General features: G+C 38.3%; 1 protein-coding gene across 3 annotated transcripts in view; it reads left to right on the top strand.

Annotated features, from left to right (window-relative positions):
• The first annotated feature begins 1,841 nt into the window (after window positions 1-1,841).
• The window catches only part of ETV1 (ETS variant transcription factor 1), a 243,576-nt gene continuing 229,173 nt past the window's right edge, over window positions 1,842-16,244 (top strand). The window contains exon 1 of one of the 3 annotated variants that reach the window (XM_059171254.1): window positions 1,842-1,932. The gene's annotated coding sequence lies outside the window, so the exon portion shown is untranslated. The remainder of the gene's footprint in view (window positions 1,933-16,244) is intronic. The other 2 variants (XM_059171257.1, XM_059171256.1) reach the window with 2 other exon arrangements.

Raw genomic sequence — 16,244 nt, 5'->3', positions numbered from 1 at the left:
GAAATTTCAGAGATCCCAGGAACACCGCAGACGGACTGATAGACTTGTGGAGATTGAAAGATTAGGTCAGGGGTTCTGTGAGGACTTCCATGGAATTTTCTGCAGGAAACCCAATTCCAATTTCATTTTGTGTAACAGACTTCAGCAGATCTCTCCTGGGCACTGACTGGGGACCAGATATTTTATGAAGGGGTTACCGCAGTTAAAGGGCAGCAGTTCTTTGGGTTCCTTCTACTTGAGGTCAAGATTGGCTACTCAAGGAGTTTGGCAGTGGCCCCCAGACCTGGGACTGTACTCTGTGACTCTGCCATGTCACTGACCAGGCTGCTGCTTCCTGCTTCCATTCACCGAGTTTTGCAGTGGGCCCATGCCAGTAAAATAACAGAAGATTTAGCTTAAGAATATTTGCTAAAATTTGCCTCTGGGAGCTGTAAGAAGGTTCTGAAGACAGAGGCGCCAACTTTAATCCTAGCTGCACATTTGACAAAATAGAGTTCAGAGGAGAGTCACTGATTCTCTCTAAGCCTCAGTCTTCTCATCTGTACAATAGGCAGAAAGGCCCTTTATCAGGGTTGTGGTTAAGAATTAAGTGGAGACAATTTCCTAACTCATTTTCTATCAGCAAACATTCAGAACATCTTCCAGCTGCAACAGAAACGTAGTAGCAGGACAAGCAAGAGCCGCACAGGAGAATCTCCTTGGTCCCCACTTCGGGCCCTCTTCCACAATACCAATGATAGTTTTCTAGAAATAGATGATATTCCTCATCACATCACCCTGTTCTACATGACTAAAGTCCAAAATTCTCAGGCAGACAAGGGCTTTCATGAGCTGGATCTTCTTAACCCTTCCTCTGTCCACTTTCCTCCTATCCCCAGGTGCGATATTCGTTCCAGCCACACCTTTCTACTTGCATTACACCAGGTATGCCATGTTTTCTTCACAGCTCTGCGCTTGAGCAAATTTCGTACTCACTGGCACATTCCCTTTCTCAAGGATTGGTTCACTTCTGTTTGGGAGGATTTCTGCACCCACTTTTGTCCAGATTGCATGAGAATGGTTCTGGAGAGTATGTGCTGTGCCTCTGGTAACACTCTGATACCTATGCTAAAGTTTTTCATTCTGTATTTTAAACAGTTACTTGTCTGATCGCCTCATTAAACTGGTGAGTCATTTGAAAGCCAGCCCTGGGTTCTAGTCCCTGCTGTTCCCCTGGAGCCATCCCTATAAGATATCCAATAATCTTTGAATAGATAAATACAGGCTGCCAAAATTCTCAAGTTCCCATAAAACATAAATTACTTCTTCCAGAAGAAATTCTATAAAAGCAGTCTATTCAAAAAATCATAAAAAATGACCTTTTTTTTTTTTTAAACAATTTTATTTTATTATCCCTTGTAAACTTTGGCTGGATAAACTCACAGTTCATTCTTGTGTCCTTCTCATCTCTTGTCACCTTCCCTTATACAGTAGTACATTTCCAACTTTTGGTTGATTCAGTAACGAGAATGGCATGCGCTTTAACTCACAGGTGGTTCTCATTGGGCCAGCCCAGGGTCCTCGTGCCTGGTGGGCTGGGAGTCGTGAATAGCTGACTTCTATTCTCCAAGGAAGGCTGGGGAGACAGTATGTAGGTAAGTGGCCCCCAAAAGATGTTTACACGCTGGTCTTTGGAACCTTTGAATATGTTTTGTCACCTAGCCACAGGGAATTAAGGTTTCAGACAGAATTAAGGATGCTAATCAGCTGAGTTCAGGCTGAAGAGTAGCCTGAATTATGCAGGTGTGCTTCATGTAATCTCAAGGGTCCTTGAACGTGGGTGAGAGAGGTGGAAGACTGAGTCAGAGAGTGATTTGAAGACGGGAACATTGTTTCATTTGAAGATGGCCGAAGGAGACCACCAGCCACAGAAAGCAGGGGCTCCTGCAGAAGGTAAGGAAAAGGATTTTCCTCCAGAACTTCCAGAAGGAACAAAAAGCTTTAATTTTAACCTACTGAGACCTATTTTGAACTTCTGAACTGCGGTACTAAGATAATAAATTTGTGTTTTTTAAGCCACTAAATTAGTGGTAATTTGTTACAGCAGCAGTTGGAAACTAATATAGGGAAGTAGGAAAGTAGAATACCACTGTTCAGGGCTGTTGCTGAAACACTGATGCATTTTAAAACAGAGTAAGAGTGCTGTTGCTTAATCTTTAATGCATTCGAATTGCTTAATCCTCCTTTAAATGCATTTGAATTTCGAGAATCCAGTCCACATGCCTCACCTTTGACCCGTGTAGATAAACTGATGAGAGGTGGAGAAAGGGAGAGAGATTTTATTTCCTAGTTCGTTCGTTTTTGATTGATAGCACTCTAATAAGGAAAAAGAGGAAGAAAATAAAAGCTCCTGTTGTGATGACGTTTATTTTGCTAAGATAACAATCTCAATAATTTATTTTTTTCAGATTATGTATGTAATCCTGGTTTTAGTTATTTGGATGTTTCTTGTATTCATGCTTTTTACTCTTCTTGGGCCACTTAGGACACTTTCTACTTGAGTCTGTAGGAATAAGAAAATAATAAAAGATGACTACAAATGAGAGGTTTAGTGTACCCCTCTTAAGTTAAATTATTTATGTATGTCTGCCCCACATTTTCCTGCATTCATTTCACAAGTCCAGCTTCCACTGGAGCAACAGCTGAGCAGAGTCAGCTAATGAAGCCGCCCCTCCATGCGGGGTCAGAGACCTGCTTTGGTGTTTGGATCGCTATCCCCGTCTGAAACTTTTCAAGAGGTGTGCACTTGGCAAATGCTAATGAGTTTAAACTGGCTTTTGTGTAAATTACTAGGTGTTTGGAGGGGAAAATTAAAGTACTTTGCAAATGTTTGACAGCATAAGGATTTTCTGGGCCTCTTAGCTTATTCATAGATGAGAATTTTCTGAGCCCTAGAGAGGTTGCCAGCCCCATGAAAACTTAGCTTGTCTTTAGCTTGAGACCTTTAACGCAAGTCCTTTTCCTCTTCCAGAACCTTCTATTGTAAGTTTAAGGTATCCTTAGAGATTCTATTGCCATTCACACAAGAGGGAGAAATTAATCAATTCAGTGGTATTTTCATTCGAGTCCAGTCCCAAAGATTCTGTCTAGACTTCACTCTCCCAGGCTTCTTTGAACTGTCTCATGTAGGCTTCAGCTTCTGGACTTCTTGGTCTCCGCATTTTCCAATTTGAACAGGAATCCTAAGTCAGTTTAGCTGGAGTCTCCTATGCTCCATATCTGATCATCTTCAATCACTATCTGACCAGGCTTCTCAGCCTCCACCATCCGCAGGTGATAACTGTGTTCCTGGTCCCCGATGTTTCGCCTAATAATTTTCCATCCACTGAGCCCCTACACTGTACCTTAGCTATTAATTCCCACTTGCCCAGGCTGTGTTTGGAGTTGAAACGAATCTCTCTCTCCTGTCAAATTCTGTTTCAGGGGTCCCTATACCTGTCTGATAGCCACCCCTCCCCCACTTGAATCAAGTCTTTCTCACCATGCCTTAACCAGTCTCATTCAAGAATTTAACACTAGTTTCTGGTATAATGGAAAATCAGCATAATGGTAGCCCATTATCAGAAGTTAAGGACTGTTTCAAAATTCCAGTCCTATAAGAGAATATTTGCAAGGGAATTTATCTTCTATTACAACGACAAAAGTTAAGAAACAAAAAGTAATTTTTAAAAACCAGAATGTAGTAGTAGTTACTATGGCCCATGTGAAGCTTTAAAAAACAAAACAAAACAAAACAAAATCGATACTGCGATTCCATAGCCTAGTTGGTTGTAAGAGAACCATATTGTCCCAGATCCTATTTGAGTTCACCCGCAGGCATGGAAAGTTTACTGCACACAGAGCGCTCTTCTGAGAAAACTCTTGCAAGGAAGCAAACATGCTGGGGTATGCCTAGGTTGAACGCTGATATGTGGCAGAGTGATACCCCCAGCCCAACCCTCAGCCAGTTTGGGATTGGAGTCTATTAAGAAATACCTCGGTCTCCCTCATTTGTACAGGTTTGACAATTCAGAGCTATGGTCCACTGAATTTTTTTAGAGGCTTTCTAGTGGGACCATGCTTCAGTAGCCCGTCCTTTTATGTGGTCTTTTTTGTCTTGTCTCCTGCCTCTGTCTCACTTCTGTCTCCTGGCGTCTTCCAAATAAAATAGCAACAGCCAGATCCTTGTCCCAGGCACTGCTTTTGAGGAAGTCTTGTTTTGTGGAAGCCGTGTCCGAACCCAAATAGAGTACTGATGTCCCACCGAAGCCTGTTATTCTTTCCAGGAGACCTGTGTCAAAGAGAAGGTTGCAGATCAAATGCCTAAGGAGGCCAAGAGGATATTAAAGACAGACTGAGACTCATAACAAATTTTAAGAATTTATTTGAACAAAAATTGATTAAAGTTGAGTTGCAGCCAATCGAGCGGATAGATAGGAGCTTTGAGGAACCGTACAAAATGAAAGCCTTCTACAGGCAGAAGAGACTAGGGACAAGGAGGAAATTATATGAGATGTAAAAGCAGATTGGTTATTGCACTGTTACTTCACTTTGGGAGGATGGCAGGGGTCTATCAGGCAATTACCTAACTAGCGCTCATCAGCCGATTGCTGAGTGACAGATGTAAGATTCCATTTCAGGGAAGGCTGAAACTCTAAGTCTGATTTTAGTGATGTGGGGCTTGGCATAAGTGACTCCGTTTTGGGGCGGATAACTCATGTGAGTCATTTCAGCTGAGATTAAATATGCCAAAACACTGAGACAGAAATACTGGGTATCTCTTACTGATTCCTTTAACAAATTGACTATGTTTATTGACTGCTTAGGAGTTCAGGAAACATCTGTGAATAAAACAAAGTCCATTGTCTTCGTGTGGACTGTATATTAGCTTCTAACAACCATTAAACTCTTTCTGGAAGCCATTTAAAGTGGCAATATCTGTTGTAATTAAAAATTTTTATGAGATTATATTATACTTGGGAGGCTTACAAGCAAGTATTTTTATAGCAGGAGTAACTTTCATATTAGTATTAGATTTGGGTTGTTTTGTTTGTTTTGTTTTACCCGTTGCTCTCTATTTACTTGGTTTCCCTAATCAACTTTCACATAGGACTTGTACCACTTCACAATGAAAGGAAAAGACCAAGTCTGTGTGGTAGATGATTTATTTTTATATCATGATGTGGCTGGGTATTGTTTTGTTTTGTTTTTTATTGGAGCTGAGGATAATCTTTTCAGAGACAGCTAAAAACAAGGAACTGAATACAGGCTTGACTCTTCACAAAGTACTTCTCACCATTCACTGCCTACGTGCTTCTTAAGGGAGGGTTGGTACCAATCTGCCAGGGAGTATTTTCAGGGACCCTCACATTTAACTAAGGATTGTGGGGAAAAAGAAACTTAATGCAAAAACCAACACAAATCCATATACGTGCTAAAATGGAACAAAATATTAAAGTGAAACCACAGGTTTGCGTTGGGTCACTTAAAAAGTCCCCCAAGTTTCCTGGCTTATGCAGTCAGAACTCTGAAAAATGCTTTGCAGAAAACCGTGCTTCATACTCCGATCTTGACCACAGCTTGGACCTCATTTGCAAGCTGCAGACCTGTACCTAAGGCACACTGACCCCTCGATCTGGATGTTCATGGGCAGCACACATGGAATGTTCTTCACTCGACCCGTCTGCATTCTCACATGACAACCTGCCTCCATGTCTGTTACTTGCTTTCACTTAATGGAAGCATGACCCCCTCTTTCTAAGCTCATTGGTAACCAAGTCCTTTCTATTCAATCTTTTTCTTTAATTTTCACTTACCTTCTATTTTTATCCCTACTGCTATTGTCCCATTTTTGGCCTTTTATCTCTCATTTGAACTTTTTCAGTAACCTATCTGCTTTTAGTTTAGTCTACTTTCACTTGATTCTACACACGATGGTAGGATCTTCTAAAACGCAGGCATTATTAATATACAACTAACAGAGAAATTATAATGTATACTCAATAAAGTGAATTATTTTTCCTATGGGTAGGAATAGCTTCAAAATTCTTTCATGAGCATGTGTCCTTCCTCTCTAGCATTAAAGTAAGCTATTTTGACTGAGGAAAGGATGAGAATAATAGAAGTCCACTTAACAACAGTATCTTAGCAAAAATCCCAGTTCAGGGGCTCCTGGGTGGTTCAGTCAGCTAAGTGTCCAGGCTCTTGCTCTCAGCTCATGTCTTGATCTCAGGATCATGAGTTCAAGCTGCGTGTTGGGTCCCTGGCTAGGCATGGAGCCTACTTGAAAACACAAACAAAATCCTATGGTCCAGAGTTGAGTTAAGCATGTGGTAGTGCTGCATGGACCTAAACCACCAAACTGATAGAGAAAGGTGTTGAATGATAGCTGACCTAGAAGACTTTCAGCCCAACTTGGAGCTCTCCAAGGATTTCCAAGGTCTCTGTCCTCAGATTTCCTTTATCCTCTAAGATCCTTGCAATTTTAGAAAAATACATGGGTTTGAATATCTCATTGTTTAGTAGAGAACTTGATGCATTCAAAGCTTGTTTCACTGCATCCAGTCATTAAACAAATTGTTACTTATAATGGAGTTGGTGTAAGAAATACTGGATAAAATAGTAGTTTGAAGCACTAAGCATCTATATAGATCTGCAGATGGGCTAAATAATATTTTCAAAATATTTATACATGCTTGTAACTTTTCTATGCTCCCTACTTACTACATGCTGTGAGCTCTATTTTCACATCCGGGAAGAATTAGTTAGGTTTTGGCTTATAATATTTTAGATTACCTTAACATATGTACTTCTAAATATCTGGCATTTCTTTTAAAGTTGTTTTATCATAGATTTTTTTTTTTCTCTCAGTATGTATGTTCTACCTTTTAGACCCTTTCTGGAAAAAGAGACAAGTTCTGTCTCTCATTTATTCACACATACGTACATGTTGCCTCACACATAATTTGGCAAAATAAATTTAAGAATAGGTGAGTCCTGTACAGCCTATCCTAAATTCAAGACATTAAAATTTGTATTGAAAATAACTTAAAATATTGAACAATGGCCCTTTGATGGTTACTGTAGCCTTCTTTTAAGAAAACATTTAGGCAAAATAGAGGTTCCTTTTGATCACATAGTTGAAAGGTCAGAGGTGACTCTTAAATAAAAAAAAAAAGTTTAGCTACTTGATAAATGCATAAATTAGGTTTCTACTTGATCCTTTCTTTTCAAATAACTTCCATGTTTGCTGTCAATCACTTAGTATTAAAATTTGATAACATGGAAACTTGGAAATTCAAGAATAAACTCCGAGATATTTGTTCTTAAACTGGTTTTAGCTTTTCTCCTCGTTTATAAGTGCTCCTAAACTGAGAACCCCTGTCAAGTTTGGAGAAGGAAGAGTAGGCACTTGAAAATGCCTTCTTAGTTCTGCTTTCTAGAACTCCATCTCTCCCTGATTTCTTCTCCCTGCCCCACTTCCAGTGGTTTCTAATTGGTATTTTTTGGAAAGCATAATAGCCTCTGGTTTTCTAACTATTTATAAACTATTGGAATTTCCATTTCATTTTAGAACTTTACTTTTTCAAATTTGAAAAAGAAATTTAAATTTATATATCCCATTTTAATTTTTAAATTAGTCTTTTTTGTGTCTTGGGAATGGATATTTCATAAATCTGAATACGGTCCTCATTGTCTGTGTATTTTTATCTGCACAGAAGTATTTTCTATGTGTTTAATTTGTCTAAATAGTTCCAGTAACACTTTGTACATTTTATAATCAAAAAATATTTAGAGCTGTAAGAACCTCTCGTTTTTTTTTTCATTGTGCCAGTAAGAGTCAAGGTCTTCAGCCACATTCTCACAGTTAACTAAGAGTAGAACACCCACATACTCCAGAACTACTGATCTCTGTAAATAGTTCAAATTGGCCAAAAAACAACAACAAAAAAATTGTAGTACTTTTATTTTGTTGTATAATTCAGATTTGACTATAGCTATTTTATTTTAAAAGTATGTATATAATAAAAGCATTATCTACAAAATATTTGTTATTAGAAAATGCTTTAATTTTAGTGGCATTTTACATAATTATGTTTTATTGGGCAAATATTAGAGTCCTTGTCCTTCTCCTGAACAAACAATGCCTGATGATAATAGAGATAATTGAGGAGCGGTGTTGACCGGAATTGGTAACTTTTTTTTTTTTCAGGATTTTAATATACATCTTGGATGAAATGTAAAACCCCAAGTCACATTGGTAATTAAAAATTCTAATTGAAATAACTAAAAATAACAATAACAATCTAATCATGCATATACGTACATTGATTGGGATATTATTTCTTATTTTAAAAGATTAGGCTTTCAGATTCCCTCAAAATTTTCTGTTTTAAAACCTTGTTTTAGAAACATCACAGCATGATGTAATGCTATGTAGCCAGAAAGGTCGGTCTGGGAAAAAAGGCTGTAGTTCTAACACCATATATTTTTAAGTAGAGAACATACTGTGCTTCCTTTATTTTAATCAAAAATAATTTTGAAACTGATTTGAAGTCTTTTTTAGCAATAAAATAGCTATTTAGTTCAATGCTTCAGAGTAAATAACTCAGATACATTTTGTAATAGATTGACTCACTTTTAGCTATCCTCTACCAACACAGATGGAGTTTAAGTTAATGTCATTTACAAGGCTGGTCTTCCACATTTCGTTTTGCATGGAAATGACAGAGAAGCACGTTCTTCTGTGACTCCATTTTCGTGCTTGCATTGTCACTCCCTACTGTACCTCCCTTCTGCTGATGGTGTCTGGACCACTTACTAGTGTCTTTGAAAGGGGTTAGGAGTCCTATTCTGGCAGAGAATGCAGGGAGCATGTGTCTAATTTTTGGCCTTATCTACTCAGAAGCCAAATACAGTTATATGATATTTTTACAACTGATGGCTCATGTTTTCATCTTTCCAGTTAGCACAGAAACCAATTCCTATCTCCTTCTGGTAAAACAATCACCAGGGTCCTATAGTATAAGAGGTGGGAGGAGGCTAAGGGGTGGTGCAGAGAGGCCAAGAGGAGTCTTGACATAGAAAATCATGCTGTTCTAGTTGCAACCACTAGGTGACACCATTGAAGGTTGTCAACAAAGTAGTGAAGCCCGCACTGTTGTAGATCCCTGAGCTTGCTGCTGGAGTGACTCCACCCCAAGCATAGCTTTTCCGAGTTAGATTTCTCTTCCTTTCCTCAAGATGTTTGGCCTTTTCCCCCAATAATACAACACCATGCTCTACTTGGTCTCTTGGGATGGGCTTTTTCCTTCAGGTGGTTCACGTGGTGCTCAAACCAACCTTCCTTCATTACTCTTGACACCTTTGTCTTAAGTCTAAACACCAGTTTAGATCTACCTTTCCTCACGGATACTTGGTTTTAGGTTAGGTTTCTTTTCCCTGCTAGTAGATCTTTGTGGAACCCTTCTGTTCTACTTTGGTCTTTTCACCTTTAAATCTCAGGGAACTCACGGTTGAGATTTCTGTCTCCTCTCCTCCAATTATATCCATGGTTTCTTATTTCCTGGGAGCACTGAGAAAGAACAAGAGCCCCAAGAAATCAATCAGGATGAAGTCACCTGAGGTTATGTCAAACCCTTTTGCAGGTTTTCTGCTCCTCCACCTTTTACATAATTTGTGTCTACTTACCTGTGCTTCTGGAGAAAAAATAAATACATACATGATACAAACATAACATCCTGCCTGATGAAGCACCTTTTATGCCAAGATGTGTATACCGGGCTGGCCTTGATCAAAATTGCAAATTTAGTAAGATTACCTTCCTTCGATGCTTTTTATCTTTTTCCAGGGACCCCATAACTATTAATGGTTGCCTTCTATAGGTTGCCTTCTTCCAGAAATGCTTAATATTTCCCCCTGACACAGATCTTACTTAGAGATCAAGATATTGATAATGTAATCCATTCTTGGAAGGAAGACCTAATCAGATCTTTGACATTTAGGGATTTAGTTTTGACAAGGTGCTTGCATTGGGTAACAGACTTGGGTAGCAGAAAGCTCACTGGGTTTATAATCACCCTGACTCAATTCCAAAACCCTGAGAAAAAGAAAATTATGAGAGAAGGAAGAGAACGAACAGAATAAGTATGCAGTGATGAATGAGGAAAGAAGTAAAAGCTGGACTAGGGCTTATGGTTATTTGGACTCTACTGCTTGGAAACTGAAATGAATGATGTGGTTTTATATTTAATGGGCGTATGCCATGAACTTGAGCAGTATAAATAGTGAATTTTTAAAAAAAGGTATGCATAGTGAAACTTTAAGGGAAATTCCAGGAAAAAAGTACTGCAACCTCAACCTTTTTAAGAAAGTAAATCTGTTACATAACAAATAAACCAGATGTCATCCAAAGCAGATGCCAATGAAAGATTTTACTACGGAATTCAGTAGAAGGAAGCATACTCTATGATCATTTCCCTCTATGGAAAAGAAGCCAACTAGATACTTGGGATACAAGCCATTGAAGTCTGAAGTGAAATCCACAAGTAGAAGCAATTTAAAGAGAAGGGAAACTCTTGAAGTACTAAAATAAAATGCTTCAGAAGTAAGAATAATTATTTGCATATCAGAGAAGATTGTAATGCTTTAAATGAAAGATATTTCGGGAGTTCAATTTTTCCATAATTCTAACTTGGTTTGGAGTAGGTGTTCTAATGCATCATCGGTTATAAAAACAGTGTTTGGTTTTCATTGTCTTCTTTGTAAAGAGTAGCTTCGTATATTTTTGACATAAATATTGATAGATCCATCTGAAACCACATACCTGTACACACATTTGTGCACATGTATACACAAACATACCTCTAGATTTCCAACTTCCCTGTGATTGTTTATTTGTTGCCTTGGTGATAATACATCGCATTTCATAGGTACACGTCGTCATTAATGTATACTGAGATAAGATTGCTTATTAAGTGTTCAGCAGGTCTAAGAAAAAAATATCTCCAGATTCCTACCTGCTTATTCAATTTGCTTTAACATTCAATCAAAAGGATTATTTGTAAAGTTTTTAAAGCCATTTGTTAATGGCCCAATCTACTTCTTTTTTCAGAAATGTAACTATTCTTTAGGAGGTAACTCAGAGTAAATAAATCACCAGTCTTGGGTTTTGGTCACCCAAGTGTTAAAGTTAGCAAACACCTCAATCTGTATTTGATTTCTGTGCTTTTCCTGTTATTTATCAAGTGTCTCCTTCTGTGCCATAAATAATTTAGAATTCAGAGTGAAACTATGCCATTAAGTGCTAGAAAGATCCAAATCACGTTTATTTTGTTTGTTAATGTTTCTCTCACATAATCAAAATCTAAAACCATTCCACTTGCCCTCTAATAAACAAAAATCTTCCTAAAATGTTCTTGTAAGCTTTCTTCCAGCCAGGGGCAGAAGAATAAATTAAATAACCAGTGTAATTCATTACAGAACACTTTTTATATATATTATTACTAGTGACAATATAATCTTGCTATAGGCAATTCATATAAGAAAATCTATATTTACTACGACTGAAACAAATCACATTATGAAAACTCAATATGGAAAGGGTTGTATTGATATGTTAATCAACAATAACATCTAAAATGTGAATTAAAATTCATGTGTATTTTTAAAAATTTACATGCATTTTGAGTCAACATATATACAACCAAACTAAAACCCGTGAGAGAGTAAAACTATGATTTTAATTGGTTATTTCTTACAACAGTGTCTTGGGAATAATTTTAAGTGTTCATTCCACGTGGTAAAAATGACACAGTGGATTCTTCAATGGGAAACATTTTACTATTTTGTTGTAGTGATTGCTTTATGCCAAGAAGCAGGCATTCTGTGGTGCCTGGGTGACTCAGTCAAACATCTGACTCTTGATGTAGGCCCAGGTCAGGATCTCGGGGTCCTGGGCTTGAGTCCTGGGGCTCTGTACTCAGTGGACAGTCTGTTGAGGATTTTCTTTCCCCCCTCCCCTTGCCCTCCACTCATGCGTTCTCGTTCTCACTCTCTCTCTCTCAAATAAATCTTAAAGAAATTTCAAATGATTTTGTTTTACTTACATGACCTTGAAATAACGTACTGAGAGTGATATAAAGATATAACAAAATCTAGATGATACCCTCATTTTAGTGATTGAGGTAATTTGAAGTTTAAACACTTTTCACTTTCCCAAAGTTAAAGTAGATTTCAGCAAGTCAGGAACGAAAACCTCAGGGTTCTGGTAATGCATTTGGTCTTTCTACTTTGCTGCCTCTTATAGAGGGTGTGTGAAATTCTAAAAGCACTCTGAGAAAGTACAGCACAGACAAGTGGAAGATGTCAGTAAATGATGAAAAATGCACTGTACTTCAAAAGAGTTAACCTAGAAGTCATTTCAAGTGTATGTCCCATACACTTGAAACAAAAATATGAGAAATTCTTGAATTTTGCTTTGTTCAAATTAGAAATTAAACAAGAGCATTAAAAAAAAAAAATGAGCTGGGACTTGTTTACTCCTTTACGTACATGGGTCTGTATTTGTTTTTTGTTTTCCTCTTTGCTCTATCTGTAATAAGAGAAATACTTAGCAGCATGACTCTGCTTGCTTGCTGTTTTATTAAACGTAGGTAATTACTACATGGTAGGGCTCATGTGAGGGAATTACTAAGGCTATAGGGCTGTGATTGTGGATGCAAGAAATTAATATGATACCTGGCACAAAATAAGATTTCAATAAACTTGTTTTTAGTTAGTGCTAAGTGACTGGATTTACTGAATTGTTATGTTCTAATATTGCCTGGTGCACTTATTATCTTCTACATGAAACATCTTTTCTTGTTCGTATCCATAAACTTTTCAGCTACCGTATCTTCCTAGTTTAACAAGGACCACATCATTAATAAAGGGAAAGAGCCTACTCTAATTTTTCTCAGCCACTTTTGTGCTAAGCCAAGCAATATTGTAGGTGTTCCATATATTCACAGTCGTGAATTCTCGGGAAAACTAGAAGGTTATTAACTACCCCCCCCCATTGTCTAAGCATGGACACTCAGTTCAGAAAGACTGACTTGACTAAAAGTCCTAGCAATATGAGAAAAGCTGAATTCAAACTTGGCTGTATGTGCTTTTAAAGTCTGTCAGTTTTCCAGTCTGTCAGGCAACCTCAAAATCTACCAGAACAGGCAATGTTAAGTTAAAAAAACAAAAAAACAAACAAACCAAAAAAACTATTTTACTTACTCTTTCTGGTACAAAAACAAATTTTGTATAAACTACACAGTATTCCATCCCTATGTGTCAACTTCAGTGAACAGCAGGCTGAGAATCAATTTCTAACTGCTGATCCCAGATCTGCTGGATTACAAAATGTGAGGTGGGTCTTGGGCATTCCATGGGCTACTTCCTTTCCCCCAATCAGGAGCCAAATGCGAACATGGCAGACGCGCGCACACCCACCCACCTGCCTTATTCTCATTTTGAGAGACGAGAGCTTTCCTTCTATGACAAGAATCGTGCCTAGATCTGCAACATAGGACCTCTCCCCGGGGCCCTTTTAAGGATGACTAAAGAATGCATGGCAGCCTTCAGGAGACTTCTCAGACTTTACATAAGCCCTGCTCAGATAAGTCCCAACAGCCAAATGTTGAAATCCTTTCATAAAGAATTTTTTTCAAACTTTCACAGGAGCTGATGAATCGCTTTCCTTTAGCAATCCATGCCAGGTAATATGCGAAGCGCTTTGTGTACATTATGTGATCCAACAGTTAGAATAACTGGATGTAACAAATGCTATTCCTTCTCTCTGTTTTCAAATGAATTGACTCAAAGGTAATGCAAGAGAGTTAGTGGAAGGTCCAGGATTACAACTAAACTAATAGGGACACCTGGACATTCTACCTTAAAAAGCTTGCCGTGGTCAGAGGTGAGCCTAGCATCATCACCTTGATCAGTCTCCACAAGAAGCTCAAGGAGTATTTGCCCCCTTCCATGTTCTCCAAACCTTCGCAACAAGGGAACAGGGAGTCAGGTGCACTGAACATAGGCATCTGTGATAGGCCCTGATTACTTCATTAAAACTGTTAGGTCAAGACCATCTCAGTAGTCAAGGTCTCTGTGAGCCATAACAGCTACTTTGTTTCATGAAAGAAACCGTTGGCATTTTTGTTCCCATTCATTAATGTGCTGTCTTTTGAAACCATGTTGTTCGTGGAGATTTTTATTCCTTTTGTTTTACATAAACTTTACACCTTAAAATTTCCTATATGTACTGTCAGAAACTTTCCAAATGATGATCTAAAAGCCTTTTTGAAGTTTAGTTATGAGGCATGTTGTTTAGGAAATTTGGGGCTCATTCTATTAGTGCTCAGATGGTTGTAATGGAAACAGCTGCTGGGGAGATTTGGCAGGTATACAAATGAAGTTAGAAACGTGCATGTTTATCCCTTAAGAAGCCGCGCACACCTACTGTTCTCCTTCGCCAAAAGATAACAATTCCACATTTTATAGGCAATTGTCTTTCCTTTTTGTCCCAGAGGCTCACCAAAATTCAATAGGTTTATTTTAGTGAAAACCACCTTGCTGCACTAAGCATCTTGCCTAAGCAAAATTCCTTAAAATAAAATGAGCAAGAGCCATTACCGCACAGTGAACAAAGCCAAAATGATCACGAGCCCATTTCTTTCCAAATGAGCTCATTACTATTAATTTCTCCTGTCCTTAGAGAATATTGGGAAAAGCAAGTTCATCAGGAGAGCGAAATAAATGTAAAAACAAACTTGGTAAAAATATCTCTCACCTTCAAGATTGCATCCTAAGTAAGGCAATCCCATAGGACACTAACTCTCCGCGGCATAGGCTCTGAAGAGAGATTTCCGGGGATTACTTGTGCGTGATTCTGGAGCATACATGGATGTTTTGACAATGGCATCAAACAGAAGCTCAATGTTTGTAGAACCATTCAGTAAGTATACATAATGCAACAGATTTCATTCTCAAGGAATCTGAGTTTTCCTCCTTGGAAATAGACTCTGTAATTAGAAGGACTGTAATATATATATATATACACATATATATATGGACTGTAATATAATACAGAGACCAAATGTTTAAGGTAAGTTAAAACACTTAAAGACTTGCCTTCTGTAGGCCAAATTCTGGGACTGTACCTACCATTCCCTGATGAGGGGGGCTTTCTAAGAAGTCTGCATGATGGGACATGTGGCTGGAATGCAAGGCAATAGGTGGGAAGAGAGAGGTGAATCAAGTATGTCATCCTTTGATTACCCCCTCACACTTGTCTTTTGAACTCCAGCTCCGCCAGCTGTTAGCTATTTGACAGTGTAATTCTACTCAATTCCTAATACCCTTAGTTCTTTAATCTATAAGGGAGGATCATAATAATTGCTACATTATAAGGAACAAAATACTAACTGTAAGTAGCGTAGGACAGTACCTGTGTCTAATCAGATATAGACTATGTTGGCTATTAACTTTGCGAATTTGTACAGCATTTCCTGTCTTCTCTAGGTTCCCTCCCAAATGGAGAATAGCTTGAGAGACATAGAGATGTACTTCTCTCCCTTTAAAAAGACTAAGCAGGACCAGGTGGGGTTTGGAGCCACAAAGTGGGTGAGGGGGGCAGGCTGTCCACCCAAGTTTTTGAAGAAGATACATATTCTTCTTCTTTGAGTAAAATATTCCATGCTTTCTCAACATCCTGGGATGGCGAAGTACCTAATCCATGATCAGGAAAATGAATAAGGTGGATTTTTTTGGTCCTAACTTTGTCTGAGACTTAACTTGAAGAAGCAAAGGGGTTTTCCTGACTCACACATGTTCCAACCTATTTCACTAAGGTGGAAGACCAAATAGCAGTTTGGAGCTATTCATACCATTTTAAAATTTCATACTTCTGTAAGTCTACCACAATAGGAAGCCTGTGAAATGGGACAGTGGGGTGTCCTGTTATTGAGTAACACACAACACTTCAATTCCCATTATTTTTCTTTCCTTTCCCCCCACTTCCTCCCGCCCCTATTCCTAACCTCTTCCTCACCCTCCTCCCTTTCTTCCATCATCTGTCTGTGTGTACATCTATATTCAAACGCTTATTTCTTCCCCAGCAGAGAGAATCTTATCATTATCAAAACGTCTTTTTGCCCTTTTTTTTTCTGGCGAGTTAGACTTCATAACAGGCCAAA

This window comes from Mustela lutreola, chromosome 4 (assembly GCF_030435805.1).
Source record: "Mustela lutreola isolate mMusLut2 chromosome 4, mMusLut2.pri, whole genome shotgun sequence".
Classification (NCBI taxonomy): domain Eukaryota; kingdom Metazoa; phylum Chordata; class Mammalia; order Carnivora; family Mustelidae; genus Mustela; species Mustela lutreola.
This window is presented reverse-complemented; position numbering and strand designations above follow the sequence as displayed.